Here is a 16,692-nt window from a genome sequence, read left to right as displayed (position 1 = left end):
TTAATGCTAATTTAAAACATTTAATGCCAATGTCCTACTGTAGATAGATGTTATATATTGTCAAAAGTTTACAACTGTCTGTATAGACAAAAACATATATTTTTTTGAAGTGGTAACAGCAGCTGCCAGTTGCGGTGGCCTCTTGGTGATAGCAGAAGTCGCTTTGTTGGTCACGGCAAAATAAATTGGCAGCGTTAACTGCTGGCTGCCTTAAAACGCAGACTTGTGATTAGCTAATAATATGCGATTTCTCCACATTAAATATTTTAGTGGCTCTGGACATCAAAGTTAATGCTTGTTAATGTCATCTAAAGCAGTGGTCCCCAACCTTTTTTGCACCACAGACCGGTTAAATGTAGGCATTATTTCCGGGGACTGGCTTTCCACTTGTGCCAGATAAAAGTACAGCAAAAATAAGTACAAATACAGCAAAATAAGTGCATTAAAAATACAACTCACTATAACGCTGAATTAGTGAGAGCCCTGGGCTTGTTTCTTTGCAATGAGATGCAGATGGAAATCAGCCTTTGGCTACAATCTGTCACATTTATATTTTATATGTTCATTAATGTGCATTGTATCATGTCACAAAGCTATAGCAAATATAACAAATGGCAACTTACTATGAGGAGTTTTAATGTACATCTATAAACAAGCTTATTGGTGTGTCTAGTGCGGGGGTCGGCAACACGCGGTTCTCTGGAGCTTTTTTAAAAATGTATGAAAAATAGAAAAAAATGAGGGGAAAAAAATATAAAAAATATATTTTTTGTTTTAATACGTTTTCTGTAGGAGGACAAACATGACACAAACTTCCCTAATTGTTATAAAGCACACTGTTTTTATTAAACATGCTTCACAGATTCGAGTATTTAAGCACACTGTTTTTATTAAACATGCTTCACAGATTCGAGTATTTGGCGAGCGCCATTTTGTCCTACTAATTTTGGCAGTCCTTGAACTCACCGTAGTTTATTTACATGTCTAACTTTCTCCGACTTTCTAAGACATGTTTTATGCCACTTCTTATTTTGTCTCATTTTGTCTAACAAACTTTCAACATTGTGCATGAATGCAGAAACGTGAGTTTTGTTGATGTTATTGACTTGTGTGGAGTGATAATCAGACATAATTGGTCACTGCATGACTGCAAGCTAATCGATGCTAACATGCTATTTAGGCTAGCTATATGTACACATTGCATCATCATGCCTCATTTGTAGGTATATTTGAGCTCATTTGGTTTCCTTTAGATCCTCTTAATTCAATTTATATCTCATGACACACTACCTGTATGTAACATGGCTTTTATTTTTTTGCGGCTCCAGACATACAGTATTTCCTTGAATTGCCGCAAGGCATATAGTATGCGCCTGCCTTGAATTACTGCCGGGTCAAACTCGCTTCCCAAAATAATTAGCGCATGCTTAGTATTACCGCCTGGTCAAACTCGTGACGTCACGAGTGACACTTCCCCTGTCATCATTTTCAAAATGGAGGAGGCTGATTTCAATACCGGTAATTTGAAATTGCATAAAGGGATGAAGATTAAGAGCTATTCAGTAGGATTTAAAATGTATTTAGTCAGCCACTGATTGTGCAATTTCTCCAACTTAAAATGATGACTGAGGTCTGTAATTTTCATCATAGGTGCACTTCAACTGTGGGAGACAGAATGTGAAAAAAAATTCAAGGAATACACATTGTAGGAATTTTAAAGAATTTATTTGTAAATTATGGTGGAAAATAAGTATTTGGTCAACCATTCAAAACTCTCACTGATGGAAGGAGGTTTTGGCTCAAAATCTCACGATACATGGCCCTATTCATTCTTTCCTTAACACGGAATCAATCGTCCTGTCCCCTTAGCAGAAAAACAGCCCCAAAGCATAATGTTTCCACCCCTATGCTTCACAATAGGTATGGTGTTCTTGGGATGCAACTCAGTATTTTTCTTCCTCCAAACACGACGAGTTGAGTGTATACCAAAATTGATACATGGATGATACATTACAGGATTGGGAGAATGTCATGTGGTCAGATGAAACTAATATAGAACTTTTTGGTATAAACTCAAGTTGTCGTGTTTGGAGGAAGAAGAATACTGACTTGCATCCCAAGAACACCATACCTACTGTGAAGCAAGGGGTGGAAACATCATGCTTTGGGGCTGTTTTTCTTCTAAGGGGACAGGACGATTGATCCGTGTTGAGGAAAGAATGAATGGGGCCATGTATCGTGAGATTTTGAGCCAAAACCTTCCATCAATGAGAGCTTTGAATGGTTGACCAAATACTTATTTTCCACCATAATTTACGAATAAATTCTTTAAAATTCCTACAATGTGAAATCCTGGATTTGTTTTCACATTCTGTCTCCCACAGTTGAAGTGTACCTATGATGAAAATTACAGACCTCTGTCATCATTTTAAGTGGGAGAACTTGCACAATCGGTGGCTGACTAAATACTTTTTTGCCCCACTGTAGATGTATTTTTGATTTCATAAAGTGTTGTGGAGAAAGCAAGTCCATTTTCAAACTGAAAGTAGCGACCGCTTGACGGTTGTGATCCGCGCGCGGCTGCACAGTGACAGCCGCATTCTTCTTCACCTAACTCATTGCACGCCCACTTATGCAAAACGCTAAAACAACGACGGTTGCTTACAGTTACAGCGATAAGCGGCGAGGGCAGTTGATAGTGAAAAGGAAAAAGGCGGTTAGAGGTGACGAGGGGCTGACATTATGCTGAAAGACTTCATGTGCAGCGTGTTCATTTATCGGCGGCTATGCTAGCCAATATGCTAATGTGGAAAGGATGCTGTGTGGATGCTAACCGGCGCCTCGCAATGGTAAAAGCGTTGCTATTCTCTCCGAGTTCAACTAATAGAACAAGTCGGGTAGTGTTAGTTTGAGGGATAGAGCGTCGTATTCCAAAAAAGAAATTACAATAAGAGACATACCACGTGTCATCAGACAGGAAGTCGCACATGAGCAGCAGGCGTCTTCAAGTGAGCCGCAGCTGCAACTGCGCCTCACATCTGTGCTCAGCTCCTCCTCCACGTCCTTCAGCAACACCCTTTTTTGGCCACTTTACTGGTTTATTATGTAACCTGAAACGTTCACTGCTGAGTCGTGTCTTTTTAATACTCTAAATAACCGTGTAGTTGTCAAGGTTTACGACCAAGCACACATTTCTGCGGAGTGATTGGGTGGTGGTCTCCGCCATGGGCGCTCCGGTCGCTCAGGTGCGCCGCAGGCAAATCCGCCGTAGAGGAGGTTAGTCCCCCATATGCAGTATGCTCGAAAACAGTGGTTCTCAACCTTTTTTCAGTGATGTACCCCCTGTGAACATTTTTTTAATTCAAGTACCCCCTAATCAGAGCAAAGCATTTTTGGTTGAAAAAAATAAATAAATACAGCATTATGTCATCAGTTTCTGATTTATTAAATTGTATAACAGTGCAAAATATTGCTCATTTGTAGTGGTCTTTTTTGAACTATTTGGAAAAAAAGATATACAAATAACAAAAAACTTGTTGAAAAATAAACAAGTGATTCAATTTCAAATAAAGATTTCTACACATAGAAGTAATCATCAACTTAAAGTGCCCTCTTTGGGGATTGCAATAGAGACCCATGTGGATTCATAAACTTAATTCTAAACATTTCTTCACAAAAAAAGAAATCTTTAACATCAATATTTATGGAACATGTCAACAAAAAAATCTAGCTGTCAACACTGAATATTGCATTGTTGCATTTTTTTTCCACAGTTTATGAACTTAAACTCATATTTGGTTGAAGTATTATTCAATAAATATATTCATAAATGATTTTTTAAATTGTTTCTATTTTTAGAATTGTATTAAAAAAAAGAGCTCATGTACCCCTTGGCATACCTTTAAGTACCCCCAGGGGTACACGTACCCCCATATGAGAACCACTGTAGTAGACCAGTGGTTCTCAACCTTTTTTCAGTGATGTACTCTCTGTGAACATTTTTTTAATTCAAGTACCCCCTAATCAGAACAAAGCACTTTTGGTTGAAAAAAAGACATAAATAAGTAAAATACAGCACTATGTCGTCAGTTTCTAATTTATTAAATTGCATAACAGTGCAAAATATTGCTTATTTGTAGTGGTCTTTCTTGAACTATTTGGAAAAAACATAAAAAGAACTAAAAACTTGTTGAAAAATAAACAAATGATTCAATTATAAATAAAGATTTCTACACATAGAAGTAATCATCAACTTAAAGGCCTACTGAAATAAAATGTTCTTATTTAAACGGGGATAGCAGGTCCATTCTATGTGTCATACTTGATCATTTCGCGATATTGCCATATTTTTGCTGAAAGGATTTAGTAGAGAACATCCACGATAAAGTTGGCAACTTTCGGTGCAAAGAGAAAAGCCCTGCCTTCACTGGAAGTCGCAAACGATGACGTCAACCGTGTGGGGGCTCCTCACATATTCACATTGATTTTAATGGGAGCCTCCAACAAAAAGTGCTATTCGGACCGAGAAAACGATAATTTCCCCATTAATTTGAGCGAGGATGAAAGATTCGTGTTTGAGGATATTGATAGCGACGGAATAGAAAAAAAAGAAGAAAAAAATAAGTTAAATTAAAAAAAAAACGCAATTGCATTGGGACGGATTCCGATGTTTTTAGACACATTTACTAGGTTAATTCTGGGAAATCCCTTATCTTTCTATTGTGTTGCTAGTGTTTTAGTGAGTTAAATAGTACCTGATAGTCTCCACGGGTTTCTTGACGCGCAGTGTTTTAGGGGAGTCGACGGCAGCAATGGACGGCTCCAGCTCAGCATTTCTCCGGTAAGAACTGACTTTTTAACCACAATTTTCTCACCGAAGCCTGCTGGTTGACATTCGGTAGGGATCTATGTTGGCTTGACCGCGCTCTGATCCATAGGAAAGTTTCACCTCCAGGAATTTTAAACAAGGAATCACCGTGTGTTTGTGTGGCTAAATGCTAAAGCTTCCCAACTCCATCTTTCTACTGTGACTTCTCCAATATTAATTGAACAAATTGCAAAAGATTCAGCAACACAGATATCCAAAATACTGTATAATTATGCCGTTAAAGCAGACGACTTTTAGCTGTGTGTGTGTGCAGCGCTCATATTCCTAACAGCCCGTGACGTCTTGCGTACACGTCATCATTACATGACATTTTCAACAAGAAACTCCCGGGAGATTTAAAATTGCAATTTAGTAAACTAAAAAGGCCGTATTGGCATGTGTTGCAATGTTAATATTTCATCATTGATATATAAACTATCAGACTGCGTGGTGGGTAGTAGTGGGTTTCAGTAGGCCTTTAAAGTGCCCTCTTTGGGGATTGTAATAGAGCTCCATCTGGATTCATTAACCTAATTCTAAATGATTCTAAATAAATAATAAATAATTCTAAATTATCATGTTAGACCCGCTCGACATCCATTGCTTTCGGTCCCCTAGAGGGTGGGTTGCCCACATATGCGGTCCTCTCCAAGGTTTCTCATAGTCATCATTGTCACCGACGTCCCACTGGGTGTGAGTTTTCCTTGCCCTTATGTGGGCTCTACCGAGGATGTCGTTGTGGTTTGTGTTGTGGTTTGTGCAGCCCTTTGAGACACTAGTGATTTAGGGCTAAAAATAATCATTGATTGATTGATTGAATGAAACCTTTCTTCACAAAAAAATAAATCTTTAACATCAATATTTATAGAACATGTCCACAAAAAATCTAGCTGTCAACACTGAATATTGCATTGTTGCATTTCTTTTCCCAGTTTATGAACTTACATTCATATTTTGTTGAAGTATTATTCAATAAATATATTTATAAAGGATTTTTGAATTGTTGCTATTATTAGAATAATTTTAAAAAAAATCTCACGTACCCCTTGGCATACCTTCAAGTACCCCCAGGGGTACGCGTACCCCCATTTGAGAAACACTGCTCTAAAACACCATTATACTAACTACATTTAAGCAACCATATTATTCTACAAGTGTTGTGTGAGATCGTGATCTTTTAACACGTGTGGTATGGCACATATGACATTTCTGAATCGTGAGACAAGTAATGTATTTGAAAGCTTGCACAATGTCATCTAGTGGCTGCTTCTTGGACTTTGCTAATGAAACATTTGGCTTTTTTGTTTTTGTTTTTAATCGAATGGCCATGTGATGTGGTGGCGAGTTGTCCAGTTATGCTTTGTTGTGTGTAAGCGATAGCTTGCTTTAATTGTTCTCTTATCATTTCCTAATTATAATGTTAATCCTACATCATTTATTTTGGTACAAATGATTGTCTTTACATCACAATCAACGCTCTGCTGTGTCAAAGTGTATGTATTTATGTGTGCATGTCATGTGTTTACCACATGTTGTACTGTTTACATGTTTGACAAACTTCCCTCTTCAATTTGGTACAAAATTAATATGCAAACTTGAATCGGTTTGTTCTAAAAACAGCTGCGTAAAAGTGATCAGCATTATTGCACAGTCACTCGATCTTAATGAGTCAGCACACAAAGTTGCAATAAATAATAAAATACAGAGGTTTTGCCTTAAAATTTTCACTACACCTGAGGTTGGCGTAAGGTAAAGCACGTTTATTAGTAGAGCAAAATTTGTACTCAAGGCAATTCGCAATAAAAAAGGCAAAAATAACAATCAAAAATCATGTTTCAGATTAAATTTAGAAAATAAAATCATCGTAAAAATTACAATTATTTCAAATTAAAATGAATCAAATACTGTAGATATATACATTCAGTTGTCATATGCACAATTAAATTAAAGGGTTTTCATGCTGGATTTCAACATTGCTAACGTTGAGGCCTGTTTCACTGGAATACTAGTCTTGATTTTAGGAGCATAAAAGTGAAACGCAATTTCAGCATATTTTGTCCTGACACTCGGCACCAGAAGGAAACAACTCCCTGAGGCTCTCTGAGCTCAAGGTGGTTCATGTGGCTCAAACATGTCAGATATGTACTTTGGTCCAAGACCATGCAAAGACTTGTACACAAGTAAAGCTGTTTTAAAGTATGTTCACAAGATATTTGATGTTCGAACTCATAACCTTTATTTTCTTTTTGCAAATAATAATTAACTTAGAATTTCATGGCTGCAACACGTGCCAAAGTAGTTGGGAAAGGGCATGTTCACCACTATGTTGGATGGCCTTTCCTTTTAGCAACACTCAGTAATCGTTTGGGAACTGAGGAGACACATTTTTTAAGCTTCTCAGGTGGAATTCTTTCCCATTCTTGCTTGATGTACAGCTTAAGTTGTTCAACAGTCCGGGGTCTCTGTTGTCGTATTTTAGGCTTCATAATGCGCCACACATTTTCAATGGGAGACAGGTCTGGACTACAGGCAGGCCAGTCTAGTACCCGCACTCTTTTACTATGAAGCCACTTTGATGTAACACGTGGCTAGGCATTGCCTTGCTGAAATAAGCAGGAGCGTCCATGGTAACGTTGCTTGGATGACAACATATGTTGCTCCAATACCTGTATGGACCTTTCAGCATTAATGGTGCCTTCACAGATGTGTAAGTTACCAATTTCTTGGGCACTAATACACCCCCATACCATCACAGATGCTGGCTTTTCAACTTTGCACCTATAACAATCTGGATGGTTCTTTTCCTCTTTGGTCCGGACGACATGATGTCCACAGTTTCCAAAAACAATTTGAAATGTGGACTCGTCAGACCACAGAACACTTTTCCACTTTGTATCAGTCCATCTTAGATGAGCTCAGGCCCAGCGAAGCTGACGGTGTCCCCTTGCATAGGAGAGTTTTAACTAGCACTTACAGATGTAGTGACCGACTGTAGTTACTGACAGTGGGTTTTTGAAGTGTTCCTGAGCCCATGTGGTGATATCCTTTACACATTTATGTCGCTTGTTGATGCAGTCAAGCCCGAGAGATTGAAGGTCACGGGCTTAGCTGCTTACGTGCAGTGATTGCTCCAGATTCTCTGAACCCTTCGATGATATTACGGACCGTAGATGGTGAAATCCCTAAATTCCTTGCAATAGCTGGTTGAGAAAGGTTTTTCTTAAACAGTTCAACAATTTGCTCACGCATTTGTTGACAAAGTGATGACCCTCGCCCAATTCTTGTTTGAGAATTAATGAGCATTTCATGTAATGTACTTTTATACCCAATCATGGCACCCACCTGTTCCCAATTAGCGTGCACACCTGTGGGATGTTCCAAATAAGTGTTTGATGAGCATTCCTCAATTTTATCAGTATTTATTCCCACCTTTCCCAACTTCTGTGTCACCTGTTGCTGGCATCAAATTCTAAAGTTAATGATTATTTGCAACAACAAAAAATGTTTATCAGTTTGAACATCAAATATGTTGTCTTTGTAGTGCATTCAATTGAATATGGGTTGAAAATGATTTGCAAATCATTGTATTACATTTGTATTTACGTGTAACACAATTTCCCATCTCACATGGAAACGGGGTTTGTATATATATGGCTTAATAAAACATGTTAAAAAAAAGTATTGATTGTTGAATGCACAATATATTCTGTACAATATATATATATATCAATCAATCAATCAATGTTTACTTATATAGCCCTAAATCACTAGTGTCTCAAAGGGCTGCACAAACCACTACGACATCCTCGGTAGGCCCACATAAGGACAAGGAAAACTCACACCCAGTGGGACATCGGTGACAATAATGACCCAGTGGGACGTCGGTGACAATGATGACTATGAGAACCTTGGAGAAGAGGAAAGCAATGGATGTTGAGCGGGTCTAACATGATACTGTGAAAGTTCAATCCATAATGGATCCAACACAGTCGCGAGAGTCCAGTCCAAAGCGGATCCAACACAGCAGCGAGAGTCCCGTTCACAGCGGAGGCAGCAGGAAACCATCCCAAGCGGAGGCGGATCAGCAGCGCAGAGATGTCCCCAGCCGATACACAGGCAAGCAGTACATGGCCAGCGGATTGGACCGGACCCCCTCCAGAAGGGAGAGTGGGACATAGAAGAAAAAGAAAAGAAACGGCAGATCAACTGGTCTAAAAAGGGAGTCTATTTAAAGGCTAGAGTATACAAATGAGTTTTAAGGTGAGACTTAAATGCTTCTACTGAGGTGGCATCTCGAACTTTTACCGGGAGGGCATTCCAGAGTACTGGAGCCCGAAATGAAAAAGCTCTATAGCCCACAGACTTTTTTTGGGCTTTGGGAATCACTAATAAGCCGGAGTCCTTTGAACGCAGATTTCTTGCCGGGACATATGGTACAATACAATCGGCAAGATAGGATGGAGCTAGACCGCGTAGTATTTTATACGTAAGTAGTAAAACCTTAAAGTCACATCTTAAGTGCACAGGAAGCCAGTGCAGGTGAGCCAATACAGGCGTAATGTGATCAAACTTTCTTGTTCTTGTCAAAAGTCTAGCAGCCGCATTTTGTACCAACTGTAATCTTTTAATGCTAGACATGGGGAGACCCGAAAATAATACGTTACAGTAGTCAAGGCGAGACGTAACAAACGCATGGATAATGATCTCAGCGTCTTTAGTGGACAGAATGGAGCGAATTTTAGCGATATTACGGAGATGAAAGAAGGCCGTTTTAGTAATGCTTTTAATGTGTGCCTCAAAGGAGAGAGTTGGGTCGAAGATAATACCCAGACTCTTTACCGTGTCGCCTTGTTTAATTGTTTGGTTGTCAAATGTTAGAGTTGTATTATTAAATAGAGTTCGGTGTCTAGCAGGACCGATAATCAGCATTTCCGTTTTTTTGGCGTTGAGTTGCAAAAAGTTAGCGGACATCCATTGTTTAATTTCATTAAGACACGCCTCCAGCTGACTACAATCCGGCGTGTTGGTCAGCTTTAGGGGCATGTAGAGTTGGGTGTCATCAGCATAACAGTGAAAGCTAACACCGTATTTGCGTATGATGTCACCTAGCGGCAGCATCTAGATGCTGAAGAGTGCAGGGCTAAGGACCGAACCCTGGGGAACTCCACACGTTACCTTAACGTAGTCCGAGGTCACATTGTTATGGGGGGGACACTCCATCCTATCAGTAAGATAAGAGTTAAACCAAGACAGGGCTGAGTCTGACATACCAATTCGTGTTTTGATACGTTCTAATAAAATATTATGATCGACAGTATAGAAAGCAACGCTAAGATCGAGGAGCAGCAACATAGATGACGCATCAGAATCCATCGTTAGCAATGGATCATTAGTCATTTTTGCGAGGGCTGTCTCCGTGGAGTGATTTGCCCTGAAACCGGATTGAAAGGTTTTCACATAGATTGTTAGACGCTAAGTGTTCATTTAACTGCTCTGCAACAATTTTTTCGAGGATTTTTGAAATAAAGGGAAGGTGAGATATCGGTCGGTAGTTTACCATGAGGTCAGGATCGAGGTTAGGTCTTTTAAGAAGAGGATGAATAACCGCTTTTTTGAATGCTAGGGGAACAGTGCCCGAGGAAAGTGATAAGTTTATAATATTTAGCACTGATGGACCTAATAATACAAAGAGCTCCTTGATCAGTTTCCCAGGAAGAGGGTCAAGTAAACATGTTGTTTGTTTTATTCCATTTACACGTTGTAACAATTCCTCTAATGTTATTTCCTCAAAACGACAGAAACTATTTTGGAGGGCAGTATCCGCCGTATATACAGTCGTATCAGTGTTAATAGAACCCTGTTGTAGCTGGGAGGCATTGTCTTTAATCTCCTTTCTAATGACTTCAATTTTCTTACTAAAGAATTGCATAAAGTCATCAGCTGAGTGGGTGGAGCTACTGGAAGGGGTCCCTTGTTGGGTTAGCGATGCTACCGTACTAAACAAAAATTTAGGATCGTTTTTATTACGGTGGATGAGATTTGAATAATATTTAGCTTTAGCTAAGGTAAGCATGTGTTTATAAGTTATTAAACCATCACTCCATGCTTGATGGTGCACCTCAAGTTTAGTCGTGCGCCATTTGCGTTCCAGCTTTCTACATAATAATTTCTGAGCTCTAGTTTCTTCTGTAAACCACGGGGTGCGCTTTTTTGGAGCCTTTTTTAACTTTAGCGGTGCTATGTTATCAATGGTTTCGCGCAGGGCGTCGTTAAAGTTGTTAGTGAGGTTATCAATAGAGCCCACATATTTTGGGAATGGTGCCATTACCGAGGGCAGTAGGTCAGAAAGAGTTGTCGTTGTGGCCGTATTAATGTTGCGGCTGCTATAGCAGTTATTATTATTATTAGTTTGACGAACATGCGTCTGAACCTCGAATTTTATAAGGTAATGATCGGACAATACTTTAGTAAACGGGAGTATCGTAACTTTGGAAACGGTGATACCCCTGACAAGCACTAGGTCTATCGTATTACCGTTGCGATGCGTGTGTTCATTTATTATTTGTGTGAGACCACAGCTATCAATTATAGTCTGGAGCGCTACGCACGGTGGGTCCGATGGGGTATTCATATGGATATTAAAGTCCCCCATTATGATTATATTATCGGCGTGTGTCACTAGATCAGCAACAAACTCTGAGAATTCATTGATAAAGTCCGAACAGGGCCCTGGGGGGCGGTAGATAACAGCCAGGTGTAGAGGCAGCTGTGTGACAGACCTCATAGTAAGCACCTCAAACGATTTATATTTATTATTTATGTTAGGACTAAGGTTAAAGTTTTCGTTGTATATTAGTGCGACCCCCCCTTTTAAGAGCACGGGCAATATGCGCATGTGTAAAGTTGGGAGGACATGCCTCATTTAGCGCAAAAAAGTCGTTTGGTTTAAGCCAGGTTTCGCTGAGACCGATGACGTTAAGATTGTTGTCTCTAATAATATCATTAACTAACAACGTTTTGGGAGACAATAATCTTATGTTTAAAAAACCTATATTATAGGTAGTGGGCTGTTTTAGGGAATTTTTGATCAAATTATCCGTAGTAGCAATATTAATAATATTGTGTTTATTATGCCCAGTGCATTTAGTATAATTACGACCATATCTAGGAATTGATACGACGGGAATTTTCCGATTGTTTGATTGTTGCTTTGATAAACTGCACGCATCAGGGTTAGCCACCTCAGTAACGGGGATTTTTCGATTGTTTGTTTGTTGCTTTGATAAACTGCACGCATCATAGTTAGCCACCTCAGTAAAACACATGTCCAACTCTGAAACACTCAAAGCAGAAAAAACTTGTTCTAATTTAACTGACTCCTTACCCAGACCAGTAGTCTCGCATCTTCCATTTAAATCCGGCTTCAGGATGGAGGGAAGTGGTGTTCTGTGGGGATTAGCCTTCTGCTTTGTTTTTAGCCCCGCTCGACAGCCGCGTTTCCGATCACACCGCTGGTGTCTGCTCCGTAGACGGCCCCCGCTGCTACTATACTCCCCTGCTTCACAGGCCGCTGGACGTAGCCGCCGAATTATTCCCATGCTAGTTAGCACGTCTAGCAAGCACGCGTCTATCAGTCCAAAACGGCCCGATATGTCCACATCCAGAAGTGTCTGGCGGTCGTACGTGATCACGGAGTGACCACGCGCCGCCATTTTGGAAGCTATATATACTGTCTATACTGTATATACTGTATATATATATATACATATATATATATATATACACAGAAATATATATGTATATATATATACACACATATATATATATATATATACACACATACATACATACAGTACATACATATATATACATATACATATTTATATACATATATATATATATACATATATACATATGTATATACATATATATATATACATATATATATATATATATATATATACATATATATATATACATATATATATATATATATATATTTATACACACCTTAATTCTAGCTTGATTTAGCCATTCATTTACCACTTTTGACGCGTGTTTGGGGCCATTATCCTGTTGGAACACCCAACTGCGCCCAAGACCCAACCTCTTGGCTGATGATTTCAGGTTGTCCTGAATAATTTGGAGGTTATCCTCCTTTTTCATTGTCCAATTTACTCTCTGTAAAGCACCAGTTCCATCCATCCATCCATCCATTTTGTACCGCTTATTCCCTTTGAGTTGCGGGGAGCGCTGGTGCCTATCTCAGTTACAATTGGGCGGAAGGCGCTGTACACCCTGGAGAAGTCGTCACCTCCTCGCAGGGCCAACACAGATAGACAGACAACATTCACACTCACATTCACACACTAGGGCCGATTTAGAGTTGCCAATCAACCTATCCCCAGGTGCATGTCTTTGGAAGTGGGAGTTCCATTGGCAGAAAAACAGGCCCGGAGCATAATACTACCACCACCTTTCCTGACAGTAGGTATCTGGGTATTGTGGCCAAACAGCAAATGTTTTGTTTCATCTGATTACGGAAATTTCCTCCAGAAGATCTTATCTTTGTCCATGAGATCAGAAGCAAACTTTAGACGAGCCTTATGGTAATGCTTCTGGAGCAAGGGCTTCCTTCTTGCATGTTAGCCTCTCAGTCCATGGCGATGCAAAATACACTTGACTGTGGACACGGACATCAGTGTTCCAGCAGCTTCCAATTCATTGCAGACCTGCTTTTTGGTGGTTCTCGGTTGACTCTTGATAATCCTGGACAATTTTCTCTCAGCAGCAGGTGATAGCTTGCGTTTTCTTCCTGATCGTGGCAGTGAAAAAACTGTGCCATGCACTTTATACTTACAAACATTTGTCTGCACAGTTTCCCTTGGGACCTTAAGCTGCTTTGAAATGGCTTCAAGTGACTTTCCTGACTTGTTCAAGTCAATGATTTGTTTTTTCAGATCTGTGCTGAGTTCCTTTGAGTTTCCCATTGTCGCGTTTGAAACCGAGTCTAATGACTGCATCCCACAAGTCCTATTGAAATGGGCTCAGAGAAGTCAACAGGTGTCGTCAATCATAATCACTCACATGAGGCTAAGAGGCTATGCCTTGAAGCTAATTTGATTTGATTATAACTTTTCTACATCACCAAAATTGATAATATATGTTGCTGTATGTATACTTTTGACCCAGCAGATTTGGTCACATTTTCAGTAGACCCATAATAAATTCATAAAAGAACCACATTTTATGAATGTTTTTTGTGACAAACAAGTATGTGCTCCAAATACTTCCCCCGAGCCAAAAGGTTTGTAGACCCCTGATGTGTAGTTATATATATACACACATATATATATATTTATATATATGTACTAGTATGTATGTATGTATATACTGCTTATATACTGCTTATATATTCATTATATTATATATTTATACAATATTATATTAGTATATGTAGACGTAGGCTATATACGTGTGTTAACATATTTATATATTGTTACTTTACATGCAGTGTGCTTACAGCTCCCAGCCAAATTTATTTTGCCAAATTTATTTAGCCCAATGCAGTCCCCAAGGACACCTAAACGAGAGGCAAATTTACAGAATGATTCAATGCTCATGATATTTAAAAGGTATATGTATACGTATTAGGGGTGTGGGAAGAAATCGATTCGAATTTGAATCGCGATTCTCACGTTGTGCGATAAAGAATCGATATTCATTTTTAAAAAATGTATTTATTTATTTTTTATCAATCAAACAAAACAATACACAGCAATACCATAACAATGCAATCCAATTCCAAAACGAAACCTGACCCAGCAACACTCAGAACTGCAATAAACAGAGCAATTGAGATGAGACATAAACACGACACAGAACAAACCAAAAGTAGTAAAACAAAAATGAATATTACCAACAACAGTATCAATATTAGTTATAATTTCAGCATAGCAGTGATTAAAAATCCCTCATTGACATTATAATTAGACATTTGTAAAAATAAAAAAAAAGAACAATAGTGTCATAGTGGCTTACACTTGCATCGCATCTCATAAGCTTGACAACACACTGTGTCCAATATTTTCATACAGATAAAATAAGTCATATTTTTGGTTCGTTTAATAGTTAAAACTAATTTACATTATTGCAATCAGTTGATAAAACATTGTCCTTTAGAATAATAAAAGCTTTTTACAAAAAGCTACTACTCTGCTTGCATGTCAGCAGACTGGTGTACAGTAGATCCTGCTGAAATCCTATTATTGAATGAAAAGAGAATCCTTTTAAATCAGGAAAAAATGGTTTTTGAATCAAGAATAGAGTTGAATTGAAAAAAAAAAATCGATATTGAATCAAATCGTGGGACACCCAAAGATTTGCAGCCCTAATATGTATTGATATTGGCAAAACTTACCCATTTACTTGGTTTTGGATCAATTCTACGATTCACAGTATCGTCCACCCCCGTTTTACTACAAATGGGTTTAGTAAAATTGAATAAGGGATTATTTATTTATTTACGGATATATTGTTTTAGATTGTTGTATTTAGTAATATAAAGATTTGTACAGGTATTTCCAGAACATTTTTTCCTGTGTTTTCATAAGCATCTAACTAGATGTAAATTCACAAAATTACTTTGGGCGGTATAGCTCGGTTGGTAGAGTGGCCCTGCCAGCAACCTGAGGGTTGCAGGTTCGATCCCCGCTTTTGCCATCCTAGCCACTGCCGTTGTGTCCTTGGGCAAGACACTTTACCCTCCTGTTCCCAGTGCCACCCACACTGGTTTAAATGTAAAAATTAGATATTGGGTTTCACTATGTAAAGCGCTTTGAGTCACTAGAGAAAAAGCGCTATATAATTATAATTCACTTCACTTATTTAATGATCATGACGTTTGATGTAAAAATATCAAGATCAGTATTGGCGATACTAGCCTTGTATTTACTTGGTATTCATTGAAAGTCATTTGTAGTATTCGTGAAAATACGAGGCAGATATTATGTGTTTTTAACTTCTTTCTGCTCCTTTTCATTCATATTTTACTTTAATGTTATGTTGATTTATGAATGAAATAAATAAATGAACTGATACCTTATTGGATACCATAATTCACAGTATTATTCATCCCACTGCACTGGTATCTAACTTAATTTGACGCAATAACGACCAGAAAAAATAACTATTCAACAAATGCCATGTTGCTCAGGTCAATTCATTAAGTACACAATGTAATAATAAACATCCGTGTATTTGTAACACTGGTCATCGCGCACAGTCCAGTTCTGTACACGCCAGTTTAGAGTAAAGGCGAGCAGTGCAAGCCAATGAGCTATAAGCCCTGGACTGTCAACTCATTTGTGGTGGTATAGCTCGGTTGGTAAAGTGGCTGTGCCAGCAACTTGAGGGTTCCAGGTTTGATCCCAGCTTCTGTCATCCCAGTCACGGCCGTTGTGTCCTTGGGCAAGACACTTTACCCACCTGCTCCCAGTGCCACCCACACTGGTTTGAATGTAACTTTGATATTGGGTTCAGCTATGTAAAGCGCTTTGAGTCACTAGAGAAAAAGCGCTATATAAATATATATTCACTTCACTTCACTTCATTGTCCAGCACAGCTCTTGTAGCTTTCGGGAGTGATGTTTGAACAACATGTACAGTCACCTTTTATGTTGTTCTTTAGGGTGAAGGCTGAGCTGGAGCCTACCCCAGCTGTGTTCGGACTGGTCGCCAACATGCCCATGCAAACAAAGGGATTCAAACCCGCACCATAGGGGAGACGTGCTACTAAACCTACAACATCTTACCTCACATTAAAG

General features: G+C 38.8%; 1 protein-coding gene across 1 annotated transcript in view; it reads right to left on the bottom strand.

Moving 5' to 3' along the window:
- Positions 1-3,191, bottom strand: part of si:dkeyp-120h9.1 (Y+L amino acid transporter 2-like) — a 65,282-nt gene extending 62,091 nt beyond the window's left edge. Inside the window, exon 1 of the mRNA XM_061908508.1 lies at positions 2,961-3,191. The gene's annotated coding sequence lies outside the window, so the exon portion shown is untranslated. The remainder of the gene's footprint in view (positions 1-2,960) is intronic.
- Positions 3,192-16,692: the final 13,501 nt, after the last annotated feature.

Source organism: Nerophis ophidion, linkage group LG08 (genome assembly GCF_033978795.1).
Source record: "Nerophis ophidion isolate RoL-2023_Sa linkage group LG08, RoL_Noph_v1.0, whole genome shotgun sequence".
Classification (NCBI taxonomy): domain Eukaryota; kingdom Metazoa; phylum Chordata; class Actinopteri; order Syngnathiformes; family Syngnathidae; genus Nerophis; species Nerophis ophidion.
This window is presented reverse-complemented; position numbering and strand designations above follow the sequence as displayed.